At 40.3% G+C, this 21,745-nt stretch overlaps 1 protein-coding gene across 2 annotated transcripts in view; it reads left to right on the top strand.

The window, feature by feature from the left end:
* CNTNAP5 (contactin associated protein family member 5) overlaps positions 1 to 21,745 on the top strand; it is a gene marked incomplete at both ends in the record, with an annotated part of 850,484 nt that overhangs the window by 634,769 nt on the left and 193,970 nt on the right. The window lies entirely within an intron of this gene.

The following is a 21,745-nucleotide window of genomic DNA, read 5'->3' as shown; positions in this document are numbered from 1 at the left end:
AAGTTGGGGGTGACCAGGCCTGCAGGGGAGGGCAGTTGGGGGGAACCAGGCCTGCAGGGGAGGACAGTTGGGGGGACCAGGCCTGCAGGGGAGGGCAGTTGGGGGGACCAGGCCTGCAGGGGAGGGCAGTTAGGGGTGACCAAGCCTACAGGGGAGGGCAGTTGGGAGGAACCCAGGCCTGCAGAGGACGGCAGTTGCGGGGGGGGGGGGGGCCAAGACCAGCAGGGGAGAGCAGTTAGGGGCAATCAGGTTGGTAGGGGAGCAGTTAGGCATCAATCAGGCTGGCAGGGGAGTGGTTAGGTGGTGATCAGGCTGGCAGGCAGAAGCAGTTAGGGGCAATCAGGAAGGCAGGCAGGCGAGCAGTTGGGAACCAGCAGTCCTGGATTGTGAGAGGGATCCCAGATTGGAGAGGGTGCAGGCTGGGCTGAGGGACACCCCTCCCCCCGTGCATGAATTTCGTGCACCGGGCCTCTAGTATATAAATAAAATAAAATAAAATGTGGGGATGATCATCTAGTGATTTAAAACCTTAAGTGTACCCCAGATAATCCCCATTGAAACATATATGAACCTATTAAAATGCAAGTTTATGTCTCATCAAAAACCAATCCTTCTAAGTCTTGTGAGAAATTATAGTTTTAAGCTCAGGTGTACTTTTGATTCTGTTCCTTTTTTATTTTTTAACTTTTTGAGTTTGTTCTGAAAAATAAAATCATCTTCACTCTTACATTTTACCTTCCACCCTTATTGACAATTCTTTTTTTGTTGATGTTTCTTTATTGATTAAGGTATTACATATGTATCCTTATTCCACCATTGCCTCCAACCCCCCAATCATGCCCTCACCCCACTGTTGTCTGTTTCCATTGGTTAGGCTTATATGCATGTATACAAGTCCTTTGGTTGATCTCTCCTCCTTACCCCCACCCTCCACTTCCTTCCCTCTGAGGTTTGATTGTTTGATTGATGCTTCTCTATCTCTGGATCTGTTTTTGTTCATTGGTTTATGTTGTTCATTATATTCTACAAATGAGTGAGATCATGTGATGTTTATCTTTCTCTGACTTATTTCTCTTAGCATAATGCTCTCCAGGTCCATCCATGCTGTTGCAAATGGTAGAGGAGTTCCTTCCTTTTTACAGCAGCATAGTATTCCATTGTGTAGATGTACCACCGTTTTTTTAATCCACTCAGCTGTTGATGGGCACTTAGACTGTTTCCAAATCTTAGCTATTATAAATTGTGCTGCTATGAACATAGGGGTGCATATATCCTTTCTGATTGGTGTTTCTGGTTTCTTGGGATATGTTCCTAGAAGTGGGATTACTGGGTCAAATGGGAGTTCCATTTTTAGTTTTTTGAGGAAACTCCATACTGTTCTCCACAGCGGCTGCACCAGTCTGCATTCCCACTAGCAGTGCACAAGGGTTCCTTTTTCTCCAAATCCTCTCCAGCACTTGTCGTTTGTTGATGATAGTCATTCTGACAGTGTGAGATGGTATCTCATTGTTGTTTTTTAATATATTTTATTGATTTTTTACAAAGAGGAAGGATAGAGTGTTAGAAACATCAATGAGAGAGAAACATGGATCAGCTGCCTCCTACACACCCCCTACTGGGGATGTGCCCACAACCAAGGTACATGCCCTTGACCGGAATCCAACCTGGGACCTTTCAATCTGCAGAACAACGCTCCATCCACTGAGCCAAACTGGTTAGGGCCTCATTGTTGTTTTAATTTGCATCTCTCAGATGTTTAGTGACTTTGAGCATGTTTTCATATGTCTCTTGGTCTTTCTTATGTCCTCTTTCAAAAAGTGTCTATTTAGGTCAGTTTTTTTATTGGGTTGTTTATCTTCCTTTTGTTAAGTTGTATGAGTTCCCTAAATGTTGGAGATTAAACCCTTATCAGAGATAAATTGGCAAATATGTTCTCCGATGCAGTGGGCTTTCCTGTTGTTTTGTTGATGGTTTCTTTTGCAGTGCAGAAGCTTTTTATTTTGATGTAGTCCCATTTGTTTATTTTTTCTTTAGTTTCCATTGCCCTAGGAACTGTATTGGTGAAGATATTACTTAGACATATGTCTGATATTTTGCCACCTGTGGATTCCTCTAAGATTTTATGGTTTCCCATCTTACATTAAGTCCTTTATCTATTTTTACTTTATTCTTGAATATGGTGTAAGTTGGTGGTCTAGTTTCATTTTTTTTTTTTGCATATATCTGTCCGATTTTCTCAACACCATTTATTGAAGAGACTGTCTTGATTCCATTGTATGCTCTTGCCTCCTTTGCCTATTGACAATTCTTTATGCTTAAATTCTCCTCATATTCCTGCCAAGTCACCTACATGACCACCACCAAAAGGAAACTGATTTTAAAAAGTGAAAACTCTTCTATTTCTCCATACTGCTTTCATACTTCAATAGCAATCAGACATCTATGTGTAAGGACCCATGCTAGATATGGGGATGGCAGACAAATAGAAAAAAAAATCACTTATTTAAATGGACAATTACTAGACAAAGAGTAAATAAGTATTGATTACCTGATAGATTTTTCTGGCATGGTACCTAGTTAGAATGAAAGGAAATAAAATTAGGACGTTGGGCTCTTTGAAATTTCCAACAACCTGTGGATAAATATTCTTCTCTTGGGAAATTATCCTGCTCTAAAATAGGGCTGGTTTGGCAAAACATCTAGGGTATCCAGTGTAAATGTTCTCTGCATAATTTCTTCCTTTTACTCATATTCACCCCCTGCCTGAACATCCTGGGTACTTATCCTCTTCAACAAGGTTCTAAATCACTAGATGAGCACCCCCCACACTTTATTTTCATTTGGCCAAGCTCCTGCTATATAATTATTTTAATCAGGAGCACCATCTTCTATAACCACGCTAGCAAACGGTGCCATTTACAGAGCAGGGAGGAAAATTAAAATGGTTAGATTCCAATTTGATTTGCTGTGAAATGGAGATTCAGAAGGGATGGAGAGGGGAAGGTGGGTTCTGTTCTGCTATAGTGAAGCTCAAAGGCTGCATGCTGTTGTATTGGCATCATTTCTATGAAGTTTTGATTTTAGAAAGAAATTGTGTATGACTTACGTTGATTTAGCATGATATTCTCAAGAGCCACATCAGACACAAAATGTGAAGATCTATATAATTTCACTCATATATGGAGTATAAAAGTGAAAGCAGTAAATGAACAACCATGAAAAACAAACGAAAACTCAAAGACAGACAATAATATAGTGGTTACCAGAGGAAAAAGGAGTGGGGAGAGTAGAAAAGAGTAAAGGGAGATAAATGGAGACAGAAGATTTGACTGGGTGTTGGGCACACAATGCAATATAATTATTTACTTGAAACCTATATAGTTTTATTAACTAACTAGAGGCCCGGTGCATGACATTCATGCACTGGGGGAGGGGGGTCCCTCAGCCTGGCCTGCACCCTTTCGCAGTCCTAAGCCAGCAGTTGGACATCCTTAGTGCTGCTGCCAAGGCAGGAGAGGCTCCTGCCACCACCACTGTGCTCTCCAGCCTTGAGCCGGCTTCTGGCTGAGTGGCACTCCCCCTGTGGGAGCGCACTGACCACCAGAGGGCAGCTCCTGCATTGAGTGTCTACCCCCTGGTGGCCAGTGCGCATCATAGTGACAAGTTGGTCCTCCATTTGGTCGATTTGCATATTAGCCTTTTATTATATAGGATGTTACCCCAGTAACTTACTTAAAAAAAAAAAAAGGAAAAAAGGAAGGCAGAAAGGAAGGAAGGAAGGAAGGAAGGAAGGAAGGAAGGAAAGAAGGAAGGAAGGAAGGAAGGAAGGAAGGAAGGAAGGAAGGAAGGAAGGAAGGAAGGAAGGGAGGAAGGGAGGGAGGGGAGAAGGGAGGGAGGAATGAATTGTGGACTTTGTACCATTTTAACATTTAGGGGATACATAGTAGTGTTGAATGTTACACGTTAGTGTGTAGAATAGTTGCACTTGACTAGAGGCACTCGATAACTATTGGTTTTAATCGACGATAACATAGACAATGGTGAAATAAAACATTGTCTTGACACAGTGTTTCCCAAACCATGGTGTGCATAGCGTTGTCTGAAGACCAAGCTACAATGCTGATTTCTAGTCCTGTCCCCAAAATTCTGACTCAGCCAGTGTGGTGTAAGGCCCTGAAATCTGCAGTTTAAGTAATGGAAAGACACACTGTGCTTCATTCTGTTTCAGCTCATACTGAGATGTCAACCTTTGAAGAGTATTGGGAAATGTGATGTCAGCAATGTGAGCCATGCTGGTTAAATTAACTGTGAATTTAAGCGGGGATGAGGATAAAATGTTTGCAGGTCACTCATCTTCAACAGGGGGGTTGATTTGTTTCTCCTTAAAATCTTATTTGATTGACTGTTCACAAATATGTTAATAGAAGGTTTTACAGGTGTCAATAAGCATGGAATGTTCCATAGTAAGCCCAAAGTTTCAAATATCTTGTGAACTCCTTAAAGTTTGGATGCAAACTTATCTATATGTATGTCACATGTTGTGTTTAAAGTTTATCGCTAGAGGTTGTTTCACACCTTTGTACCAAATCAAGTATAAGATTAACAGATGCAAAGGGGACAATGGTTTGATTGATCTCACCTAAATGCCTACATTTCCAGTTCTACCTCACTCTGCTCAAATGATGTGTAACATAAAAACTTTAAATGAGAAAGATACAAAAATACAAAGACATTATTACTTACTAGGCTCCTCCTTAGTGCCCAAGAAAGCTATCCCATCTGGGTCTGACATTATGGAAAGGTGACCTCTCTACTTTTACTACATAAGCCCACCATTGTATGCCGGGGAGAGGGGGGAGTATAAAAACTGATCCAGCAAACTTTTCATTTTTCAGTAGAAGCTACAGTCAATTAATTTCCTTGACCCTTATTTCTCTTGTTTGTATTTTGTGACATTTTCCAGTTATGTCATTATGTGTTCAAGTATAAACTATGGAAGGGAAAAGGAAAGAGCTCAAACTGTCCATTTATTGGAACACAAACAAACAAAACCCACTATTGCTTTTAAATAGGCTGCTGCTACTGAACAATGCTGGTGGTTATGTGGGCCGAACTCAATCATATTGGTTGTGATGGGTTTTCATACTCAGTTTCCTTAGGGACCAAATATTTAGGCTTTCTGGACTCTGGAAACATTAAGGAACTGCTAGAAGGTCAGTGACTTAAAGGAATGCACAGATCATTCAAGGTCAAGTCAGTGACTTTGCTGAACACAAGTTACCCAGGGTCTCTCTACAGAAGAGACAGAGCCCTGTCGTGGGTGAGAGCGTAGGTGGATTGTGACAAGGCCAGCTTTACATTCAGATTCTCCTCCATGTACTTTGGGCAAATTGTTTAACCTTCCTGAGTTTCAGTCTCTCCAGTTACCTGGGTATAATAAAACTCCCCTTCTAGAATATTAAAAGTATTAAATAGAATGGCATATCTAAATCACCTCCTACAATTACTAGAAAATAATACATGTTTAAGAAGTGTTTAATTTCTCATTGTCTCCTGTGTTGTGCATGCACCATGGGGAATACACAGCTTTTTGATACTGTGCTTGACACAAAAGAATGTTTGACAGGTGATGAGATTAAAGTTCCTGACTCTTGAGTGCGTGCGATCTATAAAAATAGCAAGTGCACCCATAAAGAGTGACTGACCAAGTAGTAAACTCATCATAGAATTGGAAATGGAGGGGAAAGCACGTGTTATGATATCTGGTTATTAAAAAGTACTTTTAAATGGCATTTACTTTAAATTTATTTCTACATTGCAATCTCATGATAGAAATTTGGAACACTTTTGAATAAGACTATTTTAAGTGTCTGCATAATAGTTCCTCATGGGATTGTGTGACAATCTATTTCTTTGTTGAAGGACCTTAGATTATATCTATTTTTTTTACTCTAAATCATACCATGATACATATTCTTAACAAGAAAAATTTTTAAAGATTGTTAGAAGTGGATTTGTAAAGCCTTAAAATATATTGACTCCCAGCTGACGTAGCTTAGTGGTTGAACATTGACTTAGAAATCAGGAGGTCACTGTTCGATTCCTGGTCAGGTACATGCCCAAGTTGTGGGCTCGATCCTCAGTGTGGGGCATGCAGGGGGCAGCCAATCAATGATTCTCCCTCATCATTGATGTTTCTATCTCTCTCCTTTCCTCTCTCAACCAAATAAAAATAAATATATTTTTTTTTAAATATTGCCAATGGTTTTCTGCAAAGTATGTCTTACTTGATATTTCTGCCAAGAATTTAGGTGAGTATATGGCTAAGATTTCTACATGAAAACATAAAATAAAATGAGGTAGGTCTTTGAAGCAAAGGCCTAGTGTTTGGAATATTGGTGGGGGACTGTTTGTAGTTTTCTTTGCCTGGAACAGTAGATTTCTTTGGTCAGAGTCATGGATAAAGAAGGAAAGGATGAATTCTGAGACAAGTGAGATTCTTTCAGAAATGAATTAAGAATTATGTATAGCCAAATTAGCAGTGAGGATGAGATGTCAATGAAGCTCTTAGCTCAGACAGTTCTGAAACATTTGTGAATCTAGTGTTTCCTCCATGATCCCAAGCCATCTGGATCTGTGTGTTGACCCAACACCTTGTAGCCAAGCCCCAAAGTGGGACTTCCGTTCCTCCTCCTTTGAGGAGGGTTTGTGCTGCCTGATGTCTTGTGTTGAGTAATTTATTACTTGTTTTCAGAGTGTGTATCCAAAGCATTTTAGCTGCTAAATATTGTCATTGAAGCTGTTGAAAGACCCAGTTTCCTCTTTTGAATATTTTTTGAAAACATGTGTTCCCATTTCCCCAGTCAAAGCTGAAGTCACATCTGGTTGTTTCTCCCAATTCTCATCCTGCTTTGATGAGTCTACAGTGTACAATTGATGAAACCAGAAATAACTTAGCAGCTGATGGTATTTCAGGAAAAATTAATTTTTAGTCACAAATTTTTAAATGACTTATAAAATGAATTTTTAAATTTTATTTTATTTATTTTCCTTTTTATTGTATTTAATGAGGTGATATATTTTAAATTTTCAGATGACTACAACTTTTAGAGCTACTTTTAGTAGAGACCAGATCATGATACATGGAGAGAAATAGGTAGAGCCAGGAATTTTACTTCCCCTGAGTAAGCCTGTGGGAGCCTTAAAATACAAACAGCAATATCCAGAAATTAAAATGTTAACTTTAATGTGATATAAAAATTTGCAATATGTTGTTGTGCTTTTTCTTTTCCCATGACAAAGTATATGATTTTTGTGCCTATGAAATTAGAATGCTAAATTCTTGAAGGCTAATGGTAAGTTTACATTCTACTGAATTGTACTGAAAATGTAATTTCTGAATCTTCCTTTTTTCTCCTTTGATATATATTTAAGGTGGCAAATGGTGTTTTCTTCACGAACAACCTACATATCAATGCTGTCACACATGCTGTGAACATTTGTGTTGCTTTCATTGCCATCTTCTCACAACACCACTGTAACTGCCGATGTGTGAAGATGGCCCAGACAGAGGGAGGGAGTGTTCCTACAGCCACGCTGCCTCTGCCACTCCCTCCTCAGCCTGGGCCGAGGCAGGCCTCTGTGCTCAGAATTGGCAGGCAGATTTCTGCTTGGCTTATCTGTAAAAATCAAACAAAGAGTGTGAGAAGCAGACATGAGGCAATCAAAAGCAAAAACCAAAATCACAGAAGACAATTATAAAAACACTCAGGCAAACTAAATTTGTCTTGCCCTATTCCCTTTCATGAATACCATACCCCCTTTAATAATTAAGGGCCATTGGAGTTTTCATTGACTGTGTTAGGAATTTTAAAATTCAAAACTCAAAAATTAGAGAAAATCCTAAATGGTACTGATTTAGTTTACTAGGGCTGCTATGACAAAATACCACAGATTGGGTGGCTTAAAAACAGAACATTTTTCTCTCACAGTTCTTAAGACAAAAACTCCAAGATTAGAATGTTGTTGTGTGTTTTTTTTCATTCTGAGACATCTACTGTTGGCTTGCAGATGTCCACCTTCTTGCTGTGTCCTCACATGGTCCTTTCTTGGTGTGTCTGCATCCCCAGTGTCTCTTCAGAGGAAGAGACCTTATAAAGACACTAGTTCTATTGGATTAGGATAGCACCCTAATAGTCTCATTTCAACTTATTTGCCTCTTCAAACACCTTATCTCCAAATATCAAGACAATCTGAGGTACTTGGATTTGGTATTTCAATATGTGAATTTTGGGGGGGACACAATTCATCCCTTAACAGGGGAAAAGAGATTATACCTTTTATCAACTAGTTAACAATATTTTCTTAGAGCCTCTTGTGTTCAAATCACCAGAACAATGATGTAGAGCAGGGACATAAAGCTGAAGAATCCAACTTTCTCTTGCTTTCCCTTCTCCATCTTGGATACACAGGATGGACAGTGGCTGCATTGTCTCATCTGCTCTCTGAAGCATTGGGTCTAATTTAAAGCAGCATCATGTATCACAGGCCCTGGTCTGAGGGTACATTCTCAAAGTGCTTCTATCAAGCACTTACCCAAAGTCCAGCACAGAGAAGCAGTATTGGGGGAGGAGAGGGTCTTGGGAAGGCCATGAAGTCAATCTTTTCCTTAATTTCACTCTTGGGAACAAGCCAGCAATTTAAAGGCTAACCTTTGACAATAATAAATTTCCTTATCAACATTAGTCCTTCTTTTTCCAAAGGGCCTCAAATAACTTCCTTCTTACTATAAGCCCTCCAAGAAATTCTTTCATATCACGTTCAGTACATTCCCTTTGTGGATATTGAGGACATTTATATATATATACTAGAGGCCCAGTGCACAAAATTTGTGCATGGGTACGGTCCCTAGGCCTGGCCTGCGATCAGGGCCATCTTCCCCAGCTGCCAGCAGCTGGCCCCTCCCCCCTGCTGCCACCCACCCCCAGTTCCCCGTTTGCCATCGGGTGATTGGAGCCTGCCGGCCAGGCCAGGGGAAGGGACCGAGAGGTTAGCTGGCAGGCCCCCATTGGGCGATGGGGCCTGCGGGCTGGGGGCAGCTCCTGCGTTGAGCGTCTGCCCCCTGGTGGTCAGTGCGCATCATAGCAACCAGTCATTCCACTGTTCAGTCAATTTGCATGTTACCCTTTTATTATATAGGATATATATATATATATATATATATATATATATATATATATATATATAATTAATGATTTTTTACAGAGAGGAAGGGAGAGGGACAGAGAGTCAGAAACATTGATGAGAGAGAAACATGAATCAGCTGCCTCCTGCACAACCCCTGCTGGGGATGTGCCTGCAACCAAGGTACATGCCCTGGACCAGAATCGAACATAGGACCCTTCAGTCCACAGGCCGATGCTCTATCCACTGAGCCAAACTGGTCAGGGCTTGAGGACATTTTCTAGTAGATTTCTATGTGTCCTCCTATGAGATTTCTCACATAAAAACTTACTTCCCATATTGAGTATTAAACAATCTTTTACCTTGATTAAGAAATAAGATTTCTTATTTTTGTAAGAAATGCATATTTCTTTAATTTTACTTCCAAATTAGAAATTAAAAACATAATTTATTTCAAAAATTTTATTTTCAGCTATTAGAACAATTCTAATATATACCTTACCATGAATTTATTGAACATTTTATTTTTGAAAATAATCTGAAATCAAAGAAATGAATTGATACATATAATAGTATTTTTCCCTCAAGAAACTTAAAACATCTTTATAGCCGAAACCGGTTTGGCTCAGTGGATAGAGCATCGGCCTGCGGACTCAAGGGTCCCGGGTTCGATTCCGGTCAAGGGCATGTACCTTGGTTGCGGGCACATCCCCAGTAGGGGGTGTGCAGGAGGCAGCTGATCGATGTTTCTCTCTCATCGATGTTTCTAACTCTCTATCCCTCTCTCTTCCTCTCTGTAAAAAATCAATAAAATATATTTTAAAAAAAACATCTTTATAATACAGAATTTTATTACATATACAATCTTTTTTCACAAAACTTTTAAATGAGTGGTGGATGGGTTCATCAGAGAAACTTCATGGGAGAGGTAATATTTGTAGCAAAATTTGAGAAATAAAAATTTTGGATTAAAAACTTTAGGATGATTCCAAGTCCTTGTGAATCTTCTAAATTTATCTTTTCAGAAATTTGTAACTCCACAAAGAAAGAGTTGAATGGCTCTTTACAGTACAGTTTTTAAACTAAAATAAATTATAAATTTATAATCAAATTTATAAGCTAAACCATTTTCTATTATGCTGTATCAAATTCCAAATAGAAGGGCATGCTAAGGCTACTGGCTAGGCATTCTCACTTCTCGGTGTACAAGAGGGTAGTGTTTTAAGCTCACAAGTTATAGTTAGCAAGGGTCTCCCATGAAATCACAGCCCAGGAACTATGGGACATGGCCTGGCAGGAACTTGTCTACAAAGTCACTTCCATATGCTTCATTAGTTGAAGCAGTCACAAGTCCATCGAGATTTAAGGAAGAGGAGTCTCAGAGAATTTTTGGGTGCTCCTTTGAAATCGCTACACTAGTCTTCAAATATATTTACAAAATACCTGTATCAAATGTCTAAGTTACGCTAAGGTATGGTTATTGTGCATAGAAACTATTAGAATCTTGATGGATTTGCTGTTATTGTTTTTGTTGTTGATATTATTATTTATCCTTGTTATATGTATAACAAAAACAAATACTAAGCCATTTTCCTGACTAGATAAAAAGAACATTAATTGCAGATGGAGTGAATCATCGGAAGCTTGAATATATATGTAAAAGTAATCGAAACCAATCTTTTATTTTACATTATTTTATATTTCTAAGAGTGGAAGGGACCTAACAATCAATGGTATATTCAGGTTGAACTAGTAGTACTGGCACAACTTACTATTTTGGCAATTAACATTTAATAAAATGTGATAGAATTTATTCACAGGTCCAGGATAACCAAAGATAACCAGAAATAAGTCTCAGATCTTCATTAAATTACACTGTTCTACAAACCATTTAACTCTCAGAAACTCCCCATCCCCCTCACTCTGGTAATGTACATATTTCTATAATTTGATTCTAGTCTTCTAAGATCAGCCAACAATGCATCCGCTGTCTCTGTCAAGGGAAATACCCCTTAATTGACTTGTTCTTATTGACTGAGATCCTAGAAGGTGGCTTCCGGTAATGGTGACTCCTGGTGGGAGACAAGGAATGGGTTAGCCAGCACTGGGCCTGAGAGTTGGATGCAGTAGATCATGTTATATTCCAATCACTTAGCTTTTCCTTGTGACAGCAACAACCTGACTCCTTGAAGGATGAAGCCCTGCATCATGTTATCCGATAAAATGCATACCTGGATGTCAAAAATATAGCTGCAAATTTCTTCATAATGATCTTGTCTCAAATATTGGAATTATCATTAAGTTTGTACTGCTATGCTATAGCTTTTAAATAGGAAAGTGTTTTATGTTGTGTACTAAACATTGTGTATGTTCATACAAATACATGTATGTGTGTATTTATACATACATGTGTACATACATATGTATACATATATAAAAACATAATAATTTATTCAATTATTTAAATTTCTAAGTATCTAATATCTGTACTAGACTTGTGTATACAAATATCTACAAATGCATATATATATATATATATATATATATATATATATATATATATTCAATTAGTGTTTAAATAATTATCGAGTATCTAATATATGCTGGGTATATTAAGATCACTAATCAACCCTGCCCTTAGAAACATTACTGCCAACTGCTTGTAACCTCATTTCTTGCTCTCCACCTGTTAAGATGTGGACATATAACAACCAGTACTTTGTAAATGCTGAGTGGATACTTGCCAGTGTTTCCACTTTTTCATTTGGAAAGTTACTTTATATTAACATACATAGTTACTCAGTTTTCTCAACTGATCATTTGATCTATTTGTTTTTATTTATTTGTTTTTTAATATATTTTTACTAGAGGCCCAATGCATTAAATTCGTATATGAGAGGGGGAGTCCCCTCAGCCAAGCCTGCACCCTCCCCAATTCAGGACCCCTTGGGGGGTTTAAATCAGCAGTTGGACATCCCTCTCATAATCTGGGACCACTGGCTCCTAACTACTCATCTGCCTGCTTGCCTGATTGCCCTAACTGCCCCCCCTGCTGGCCTGGTCACCCCCAACTGCCCCCCTGCTGGCGTAGTCACCTCCAAATGCCCCCCCACTGGCCTGGTCGCCCTTAGTGCCCCCCCTGCTAGCCTGGTCGCCCCTAACTGCCCCCCCTGTCAGTCTGGTCACCCCTTACTGCACCCCCAGCTGGTGTGGTTGCCTCCAACTGCTCCCCATCAGCCTGGTAACCCCTCACTGCCCCCCCCCACCAGTCTGGTCACCCCTAACTGCCCCCCCCCCGTGGGCTTGGTCACCCCACACAGCCTGCTGCTCAGTCATTTGGTTGCCCCTTACTGCCCCTCCTGGCAGCCTGGTTGCCCCCAACTGCCCCCCCTGAAGACCTGGTCGCCCCACGCAGCCTGCTGCTCAGTTGTTTGGTCACTCCTCACTAATCCCCCTGCCAGCCTGGTCACCCCACACAGCCTGTTTGGTTGTTCGTTCAGTTGTTTCAGATGCGATGGTCGCTTCGCCTTTTCTGTATATAGATTGATTTCAGAAAGGAAAGAAGGGGGAGAGAGAGACAGAAACATCAATGATGAGAGTCATCCATTGGCTTCCTCCTGCATGCCCCCTCCTGGGGATGGAGTCCACAACCCAGGGCATGTGCCCTGACCAGAAATCAAGCTGTGAGCTCCTGGTTCATAGGTTGATACTCACCACTGAGCCACATAAGCTGGGCTGATCTATTCTTTTTTAAATAAAGCACTATTTTAAATGGAATATTCCTACTCAAGAATCAAAATTAACAGTTTCATGTATCTTCTGATTGTAGAATATCTTTCAGAATAATTAAATGTGGGCTATCATGGAACAGAAAATCCCTGAAGACCAGGAACTCATAGTCTTGGCTTTATTTATTTATTTATTTATTGCTTTTTTTTTTTTTTTGACACAAGAGGCTGATCAGTTTTATTAGTAATTAACCATGAAAAGTAGAGTGATTAGTATTTGGGGGTGTGAAATAGCAGACACAGGCATGAAATCCTGTGTTCTATCATTATGCTGATGATTCTCTGGCCATTTCTCTTGTCTGTTTAATTGAAAAGTTCTTTAAATTTTATTCATTAAAAGAGCTGTTCTATGCCCAGGCTGCCGAGATTGCTGCCTTGCACTGCTTCCAGTGCTTCCTGATGTGAGATCTGTGTGCTGCCTTGCTCACACTTCTAATGAATATTAAACTTCCAGCCCTCAGTTATGTATCAAGAACAGAAATAAATGAATGGGGTAAATTAGTTTGTTAGCATTATGAAATGCAAACTCACTTTGTCTCCTTCATGCTCCCTTTTATGAATTTGCTCACCTGGTATAAATTTGAAATAAAACTTAATTCATTGATTCGGGTAGGTATTTAAATGAAGGCTTTCTGCTACCTCTGTCTCTGTCTCTCTCTCTCTCAAAGTATATACATATATTTTTTCTTGTCTTTTTAAAAAATTTTCTATTAACCATGAACAGGTAAAGTCAATCAGTGATAGAATATTATAGGTAGAATTGTGGTCATCTCTCCTTGTATCTGTGATTGCCTCTATGTGCTTAAAAAGTAATAAATTAAGAGTTATTGCAGGTGGATCAAAAACAAATGATAGAGACAAGAAAAAAGAACAACAAAAAGAAAAACGCTTTTTGGAAAGGAGGGAGGGACATAAAGTAGAAGAAGGAAGGACTAGGGAATATGAAAAGAAAGAAATTTAAAAAGTAGGGAGAGAGAGAGAACCAAAATGAGAAGAAATTAAAAAGAGCTCTCAGGCAAGAAAAGGCATAGAGGTGGTGTGTGTGTGTGTGATTGTGTGTGTGTGTGTGTGTGTGTGTGTGTGTGTGTGTTAACCTTTCTGCAATTTACATAGAATCATTATTAGATTATTAAAGAATAGACTATATTGAATGCCCTACATAAGCATTCACATCTTCTGAAGATTCATGCTATAAAACATGGTGGGTTAATTATTGTCTTGATAAATAGTAATGGGGACTTAGTTGGAACTGTTAACAGATTGATCACAATGGCATTTTGATTAATAATTTAACATTTACTTCTTTCTCACATTTAACACACAATTATTGATTTACTGAGTGCCTTATATAATAAAAGTAGAAGCTATTGGGGAATATGTATGTGTGAATACCTGTGTGTGTACATTTTTTTGTACATACATATAGGATAATTCTATATAATAAAAGGCTAATATGTAAATCAACCAAACAGCAGAACACACTGACCACCAGGGGGCAGATACTTAACACAGGAGCTGACCCCTGGTGTCAGTGTGCTCCCACAGGGAGAGCGCTGCTCAGCCAGAAGCTGGGCTCACAGCTGGTAAGCGGTGGTGGTGGGAGCCACTCTCGCCTCCACGGCAGCACTAAGGATGTCCAACTGCCAGCTTAGGACCTGAGAGGGCGCAGGCTGGGCTGAGGGACCCCCCCCCCCAACCTGAGTGCCCAGATTTAGTGCACTGGGCCTCTAGTGAGTAATAAATATGTACCATACTTTGTGAAGAAGTATTGGAAAATACTGATGGAACAGTCATGTCCAACAAAAATCTCAGAAAAGGATGCAGGGCTGGGTCTAAACTTTTTAAGCATTTGTGTGTAAGTAATAGATGGAATATCTATGGTGAACAAAGAACTATACAATATTTCCAATGGCCAGGGCCACGGAAGGGTTGTGGGTGGGAGGAATTAAAAAGAGCATTCAGGCAAGAAAAGGCATGGAGGTATGGTGTGTGTGTCCAAAAACAGCTAAAGGATGGGTGAGTGGATAGACAAATAAGAAGACAGATGGGGGATTAGAATTGATAGAGAAGCAACTTTATCACATTCCCATCAAAACAAATGAAAAGTGAGCACAGGAGAGCCATTTTATACAGGTAGTGGGAGATGACAACTGTTTTTGATTATTGGCTTTTCTTTTACTTTATTTTTATTAGTCAGAGTAGAAAAAATTAAGACAATTGGACCTCCCTAATCTTTTCAGTGCATATGACATAGACTTTGTTAAAGATATATAAATTTCTAATCACTATGTTGTACTCTTAAAACAAATTTAATATTATATGTCAACTAGAGGCCTGGTGCACGAAATTTGTGCACAGGGCGGGGGGTATCCCTCAGCCCAGCCTGCACCCTCTCCAATCTGGGATCCCTCTCACAATCTAGGACTGCTGGCTCCCAACTGCTCGCCTGCCTGCCTTCCTGATTGCCCCTAACCACTTCTGCCTGCCAGCCTGACCACCCCCTAACCACTCCCATGCCAGCCTGATTGATCTCTAACTGCTCCTCTGCCAGCCTGTTTGCCCCCAACTTCCCTCCTCTGCTGACCTGGTCACCCCTAATTGCCCTCCCCTGCAGGGTTGATCATCCCCAACTGCCCTCCTTTGCAGGCCTGGTCCCTCTCAACTGCCCTCCCTTGCAGGCCGGGTGCCTCCCAACTGCCCTCCCCTGCTTGCCTGATCGCCCACAACTGCCCTCCCTTGCAGGCCTGGTCCCTCCCAACTGCCCTCTCCTGCTGGCCATCTTGTGGTGGCCATCTTGTGTCCACATGGGGGCAGGGTCTTTAACCACATGGGAGCAGCCATCTTGTGTGTTGGAGTGATGGTCAAACTGCATATTACTCTTTTATTAGGTAGGATAGAGGCCTGATTCATGGGTGGGGGCCAGCTAGTTTGCCCTGAAGGCTGTCCCGGATCAGGGTGCGGGTTCCCCTGGGGTGGCCTGGGCGAGGGGCCTGTGGTGTTTTGCAGGCAAGCCACGCCCGCCCACCCCCCACACCCTGGCGACCCAAGTGGAGGCCCTGGTATCTGGGGTTTATTTATCTTCTATAATTGAAACTTTGTACCCTTGAGTGGAGGCCTGGGCCTGCCAGGGTGTGTGGAAAGCTTGGCTTCCTCCATTGCCAGGGAAACCCAAGCCTTTCTCCTGCTCTCTGTGGCCATAGCCATCTTGGTTGGGGTTAATTTGCATACTCGCTCTGATTGGCTGGTGGGCGTGGCTCGTGGACATGGCTTTGTGGGTGTAGCAGAGTGATGGTTAATTTGCATATTATTCTTTTATTAGATAGGATTGTAGTTGAAAATTATTATTTTTTTAAATAAAATGAACTGAAGTGGAATGATAATGGGGGCTAGGGAAGGATGGATAACTGTGGAGCTACTTTTCTGAAGGAACTTTTAAGAATTCATGAGATGATTGGCAGCGTCAAAAGCACACTATCTGGCCCCGGCTAGGTGGCACAGTTGTTTGGAGCATTGACTCATATACTGAAAAGGTTGCGTTTCAATTCTTAGTTTGGGCACATACCCAGGTTGCAGGTTTGATCCCCAGTTCAGGGGAAGTATGCAAGGCAACCTATCTGTTTCTCTCTCACATTGATGTCTCTCTCTCTCTCCTTTTGCCTCTCTCTTAAAAAAATTAATAAGAATATATCCTGGATTTATATTACACAAAGACAGGAGAGAAGAAATTAGTTAATGTATATTTCAGTTAGTTTCTTCTCTGTTGCAATTTAAACTTAATTTTCATTATGTATTTTATTCATCTGCTCCTATCATTGTATCTTTTTTTAAAAAATGGAACTAATATAACCAAATGCATGTTGTTTTGATAATGGAATGAAAGCTAAAACTAAGTAGCTCATTAGTACTTGGCAATCTGTGTCATTAAATAAGAGTTCTTCAAATATATAAAAGAAGATATTTGAATATTTTGAATAAGATTCAAACCTTGTAACCAGTGATTCCAAAATTTTAGTGTGTAACATTTCAGCATTATGTATTTAGTGTAATAAAAATGGAGAACCATGGGCTCCACTCCCTGAGTTTCTGGGAAAAGGCTCTGTGAACACCCGTTTTCATGAGCACATCAGATTATTTTGATTGAAGTCAGATAAAAATTACACTTTGAGAAACACTGGTATAAGGTTCTAGAGAGAAATTTCAATTGCTTATAGGTTGCATGTTTAACATGTCACTCCCTTAGGTAGATGTTGAACAAAGTTAGAGGAGTTCAAGCACATTTGACTTTTTTAGAAACAATAGTAATATTAGAACATTTATTTTTTCAGGTGTTTGTTTGATTACTGGTTAAATAAAAAATATATATATTGTTGTGGGAACAATAGAATTTGGAATATCCCCAAGAGAGTTGGAGATGCATCCTCAGTAAATCCCTGCAGTTTATCAATAAAATAATTATTTAGTGTATACACTTATAATTTTGACTTAAGACAAGTTGCTCTGAAGACCTATGGTATCCTCTTATTTTTATCTATCATGGGGTTAGGTTTTATAGGTTTCATATATCTAATAAAATTATTATTGGGGTTTGGAGCTAAGAGATCAAAATTAATGTCTTCCTACCTGTATGATCTTAGGAATCTTATTAATCCTTTATTAGCTTTATTTTCCCCATAAAATTAGAACAAAATTCTCCACAGAGTTGCTGGAATGGTAGAATGTGACACATTATGTGAAACTGGTTTTGAATGAAGAGCGTAGATATCCAATTTTACTTCACTGGTTGGAAAACAGAAATGGCGGCAGATGTATTCAAAATAAGAATAACTTTAGAATTTTCCCTTTGAACTATGTTTTTCACTATACATGAGCCATCCTTTCCTCTTTAATTTCTACATGCTGCTTAAAATTCTACTTCAAATTTATTTCATTCTAACTTGTATTAAAGGTCATGTTTAACCTTTTTTTTTTTTTTTCTCATCTGCCACATTGCAAAGGTCCCAATGGCAGGGTCCATACCTGTTTTATATTTTTATACTCAAACTAGATTAGCATCTTGTCCATATTAGGTGTTGTATGTCATTTTGTTAAGTGCATGAATGCACTGGTATGTGAAGACCTATCTGTATGGTGATCTCTTTATGCCACAGTTATAGTAAGCACACACAGATGTGTCTTTCTCTGGGATAATCACTAAAATGACAAAATATATAATGTTTTTAATTAAGACATAAAATGCCAAAGATGAATATACCTATATAGAGATTAATGGCATTACAATCACATTTATTTCTGCAACAAGTTCTTTTCTTTAATGTCATCTGTGGGAAATGCTTCTGTGCAAATCCTTCCTTCCTTCCTTCCTTCCTTCCTTCCTTCCTTCCTTCCTTCCTTCCTTCCTTCCTTCCTTCCTTCCTTTCTTTCTTTCTCTCTCTCTCTTCCTTTCTTTCTTTTTGGCTTTTAGTCATTTGATTATTTAGCAAATATCTATTTACTTCCTAGGTCAAACCAGGAACATTCCACATGCTAGGTGCATAGTCATGAACAAGATTTAAAAAGCCCTTGCTTTCATTCTAATGAGGGATAACATATACGGAACATGTTATACAAAAAAAATAAAAATGCACTGTTTCAGCTAATAGTAAGTATTGCTAGGAAAATAATGGAGTGACTTCAGATCCCTTAAAATAGGGCCAGTGGGGGAGAGGTGAGATGTAATTTTAGGACCCAATGATATAAACAGTCACCCTCTGGGAAAGCCCATGGGGAGATGGATGTGGGCAGAAAGTGGCACACACAGAAGAGCATGTGTGAGCGGCTGTGGGAGGTCAGTGCAGTGGCGTGGGCTGGAGAGGGCAGGGATGAGACTGAGAGGGGTCTTAGAGGCCATAGTGGAGAGTTTGGACTGTATTGCTGTAATGGGTAATACTGGAGGGTTTTCATCAGAGAGATAACATATCTGATCCAGACTTCACAATCCCACTGGCTGCTGTCAGGATTCAGAATAACTTTTTGGGGCTGGAAAATAGTGGAGGCAAACATTTTACCTTTGAGTCAGTTGCAATCACCTACAAGAGACCGCTGTGGCTTTGGCTAGCTTCTGTTGAGGTACCTTTGGCCAGTAATTTATCCTCTACCCAACACCATTGTATCTTCATCTGTAAAGGGGGTGGAAGTATTTTCCTTATGTAGAAACTGAGGGAACTAGGATATAAAAAGTGCTTAAAATTGCCTGGGATATTTTAGATGTTCAGTAAATGCTGGACTTTTAAAAATTAAGGTTATCAGTGAAAACAGACACATTAGCTTTAGTACCCAGATGCATTGCAATTCTCTATTTCTAAGACTGTGTGTATACATTGGGTATTTTCTAACTGTTACTTTTCATTGTTTTTCACTATATTCAGTATAGCTATGGTAATAGCTATGTCCCACCCCAAGTTTCAGTGTCTTTAACACATGGTTTCCTTCTTCCATTACAAGTTTTCCCCATTACAATTTGATGTGGCTATGGGAATCTTCCTCTGTTCTTGTTGCTCCAAAGCTGGAAACCACTGCTTTCAAGTTTGTCATATCAGAGGCATTTTGTGGCAAACTAAAGATATTATGCCAATGCTGCAGTGTTCAAGTATTATCATCAGTTTCCACAAATGTATAGCAACTGGTCATTTTTCCTAACTGCTTATTTTCACCTGCAAGCCTCACATTACCTCCATATGCTTTTAGCATATTAAAAGATAAAAAAGTGTGAGTTTCTGTGCAGGTGGGTTTGGAGGATACAAGCCATGCAGTGGTAGCCTAGGGGTCCAGATCCTTGGGCCTACAGTTGCCCTCAGTTCTCTTGTGACTTTGAACAAGTCATTTAACATTGCTAGGATTTTTATTACAGCTCTTCAATTAAAATAAACTACCAAAATGCAAAATCTTATATAATAAAGAGGTAATATGCAAATTGACTGTCACTCTGACACACACGATGGCCACCACAAGATAGCCTGCAGGAAAGGGCAGTTGTGGGCGATCACGCCAGCAGGGGAGGACAGTTGTGGGGGGGGGGAACCCAGGCCTGCAGAGGAGGGCAGTTAGGGGTGACCAGGCTGGCAAGAGAGGGAAGTTAGGGGTGACCAGGCCTGCAGGGGAAGGAAGTTGGGGGCAACCAGTTTGGCAGGGTAGGGCAGTTAAGGGTGACCAGACCTGCAGGGGAGGGCAGTTGTGGGCAAACAATCTGGCAAGGGAGGGCAGTTAGGGGTGATCGGGCCACAGGGGAGGGCAGTTGGGGGCCACCAGGTCAGCAGGGGAGGGCAGTTAAGGATGACCAGGCCGGCAGGAGAGGGCAGTTAGGGGCAATCGGGCCGGCAGGGGAGCAGTTAGAGGTCTATCAGGCTGGCAGGGGAGTGGTTAGGGGGTGATCAGGCTGGCAGGCAGAAGTGGTTAGGGGCAATCAGGCATGTAGGCAGGCGAGCAGTTGGGAGCCAACTGTATTGTGAGAGGGATGTCCGACTGTCCACTTAGGCCCGATCCCACCAGGCAGTCAGACATCCCTCAAGGGGTCCAGATTGGATAGAGTGCAGGCTGGGCTGAGGGACATCCCCCCCCATGCACGAATTTCATGCACCGGGCCTCTAGTGTTGTTATATTCTCCCATGAAAACTTAAACAATGCAAATAGAATCATTTAAGTTAATAATTTTTGTCTTTCTCTTTGCCTAACCATGAAGGGTTCGTATGGTACATTCTGGAGAGGTTTGTCTAGTTCAGCTTTAAATGACCCCATCAAAGTGATTTTTATCATTTGGTTTGAGAGGTATACCATTAATCTTTTCTGCCCTCCCCTCTTTAATGGCTCACTTCAATTAAACAAGCAGGGAGAAGAGAATATTGTAAAAACATTATAAAATGTTAATTTCTAATGTCATTGATGAGCTCTTAATCACACTATTATACTTATGTTTTTATTTAATGATCCTGACCAGAGGCAATGAGACCAAGATTACTATGATGAACATCTACCTTTATTTCTGATATGGATGAGGTGGTTTTCCTTTCTGACTAAACATTGCCTTAGAAAGATAGTCTATTTAGGTAGAAAGAGTGTATAAAATACTTTCTTTAGCAGCCAGAATCTTCTTTACTACACCAGTGTTTGATGGTTTATAGTTTGATCCTGCAATGAGACAGTTTGCAGCAATTACCTATAATGCTTTGGCCTTATAACTTTTATGGTGTCTCTCTCTGCTGTTGTTTTAGTCCCCCAATGCTTAACTTCAGTCAATGAAGTGGGAAATCTTTAGTCTGTGCAGAAATCTCATTCTTTCAAGCAGTTGCTTGCTAATACTGCTGTAGTGCCTCCAGAATGATATATAACCAGTTGCAAGGGATGAAAAGAATATAAACATTATAGTGTTCAAATCTAGTTTTGCTAATGAGTAAATAAGCACACCATCTTGACCCTAAGTTCTCCTCCAGTGTGACATTCACTTGATAGATACAGCGAAACAGTTCAAGGAGAGAAAAACCACTGTGTCGTATAGAACATCTAACGATAAGCGCAAACTGCCTATGCTTCTGATTCTTGTGCTCACATGGCTGATCAGAAGGGAAGTGCTTGCTCATGGGACATGCTGAGGCCCAAGCAGGAGAAGCTGAGGCTATCTGGGACATGATCCCCTGGTCTTGTCAGAGAAGTTTCATGGGAGCAAGTGGAAATACGCATACCCCTACTGTCTAAACTTTGAGCTTACATTCTATCATCTCTGTCCTCATTCCAAGAGGCAAAGC

The sequence above is a fragment of the Cnephaeus nilssonii genome (genome assembly GCF_951640355.1).
Source record: "Cnephaeus nilssonii genome assembly, chromosome: 10".
Classification (NCBI taxonomy): domain Eukaryota; kingdom Metazoa; phylum Chordata; class Mammalia; order Chiroptera; family Vespertilionidae; genus Cnephaeus; species Cnephaeus nilssonii.
This window is presented reverse-complemented; position numbering and strand designations above follow the sequence as displayed.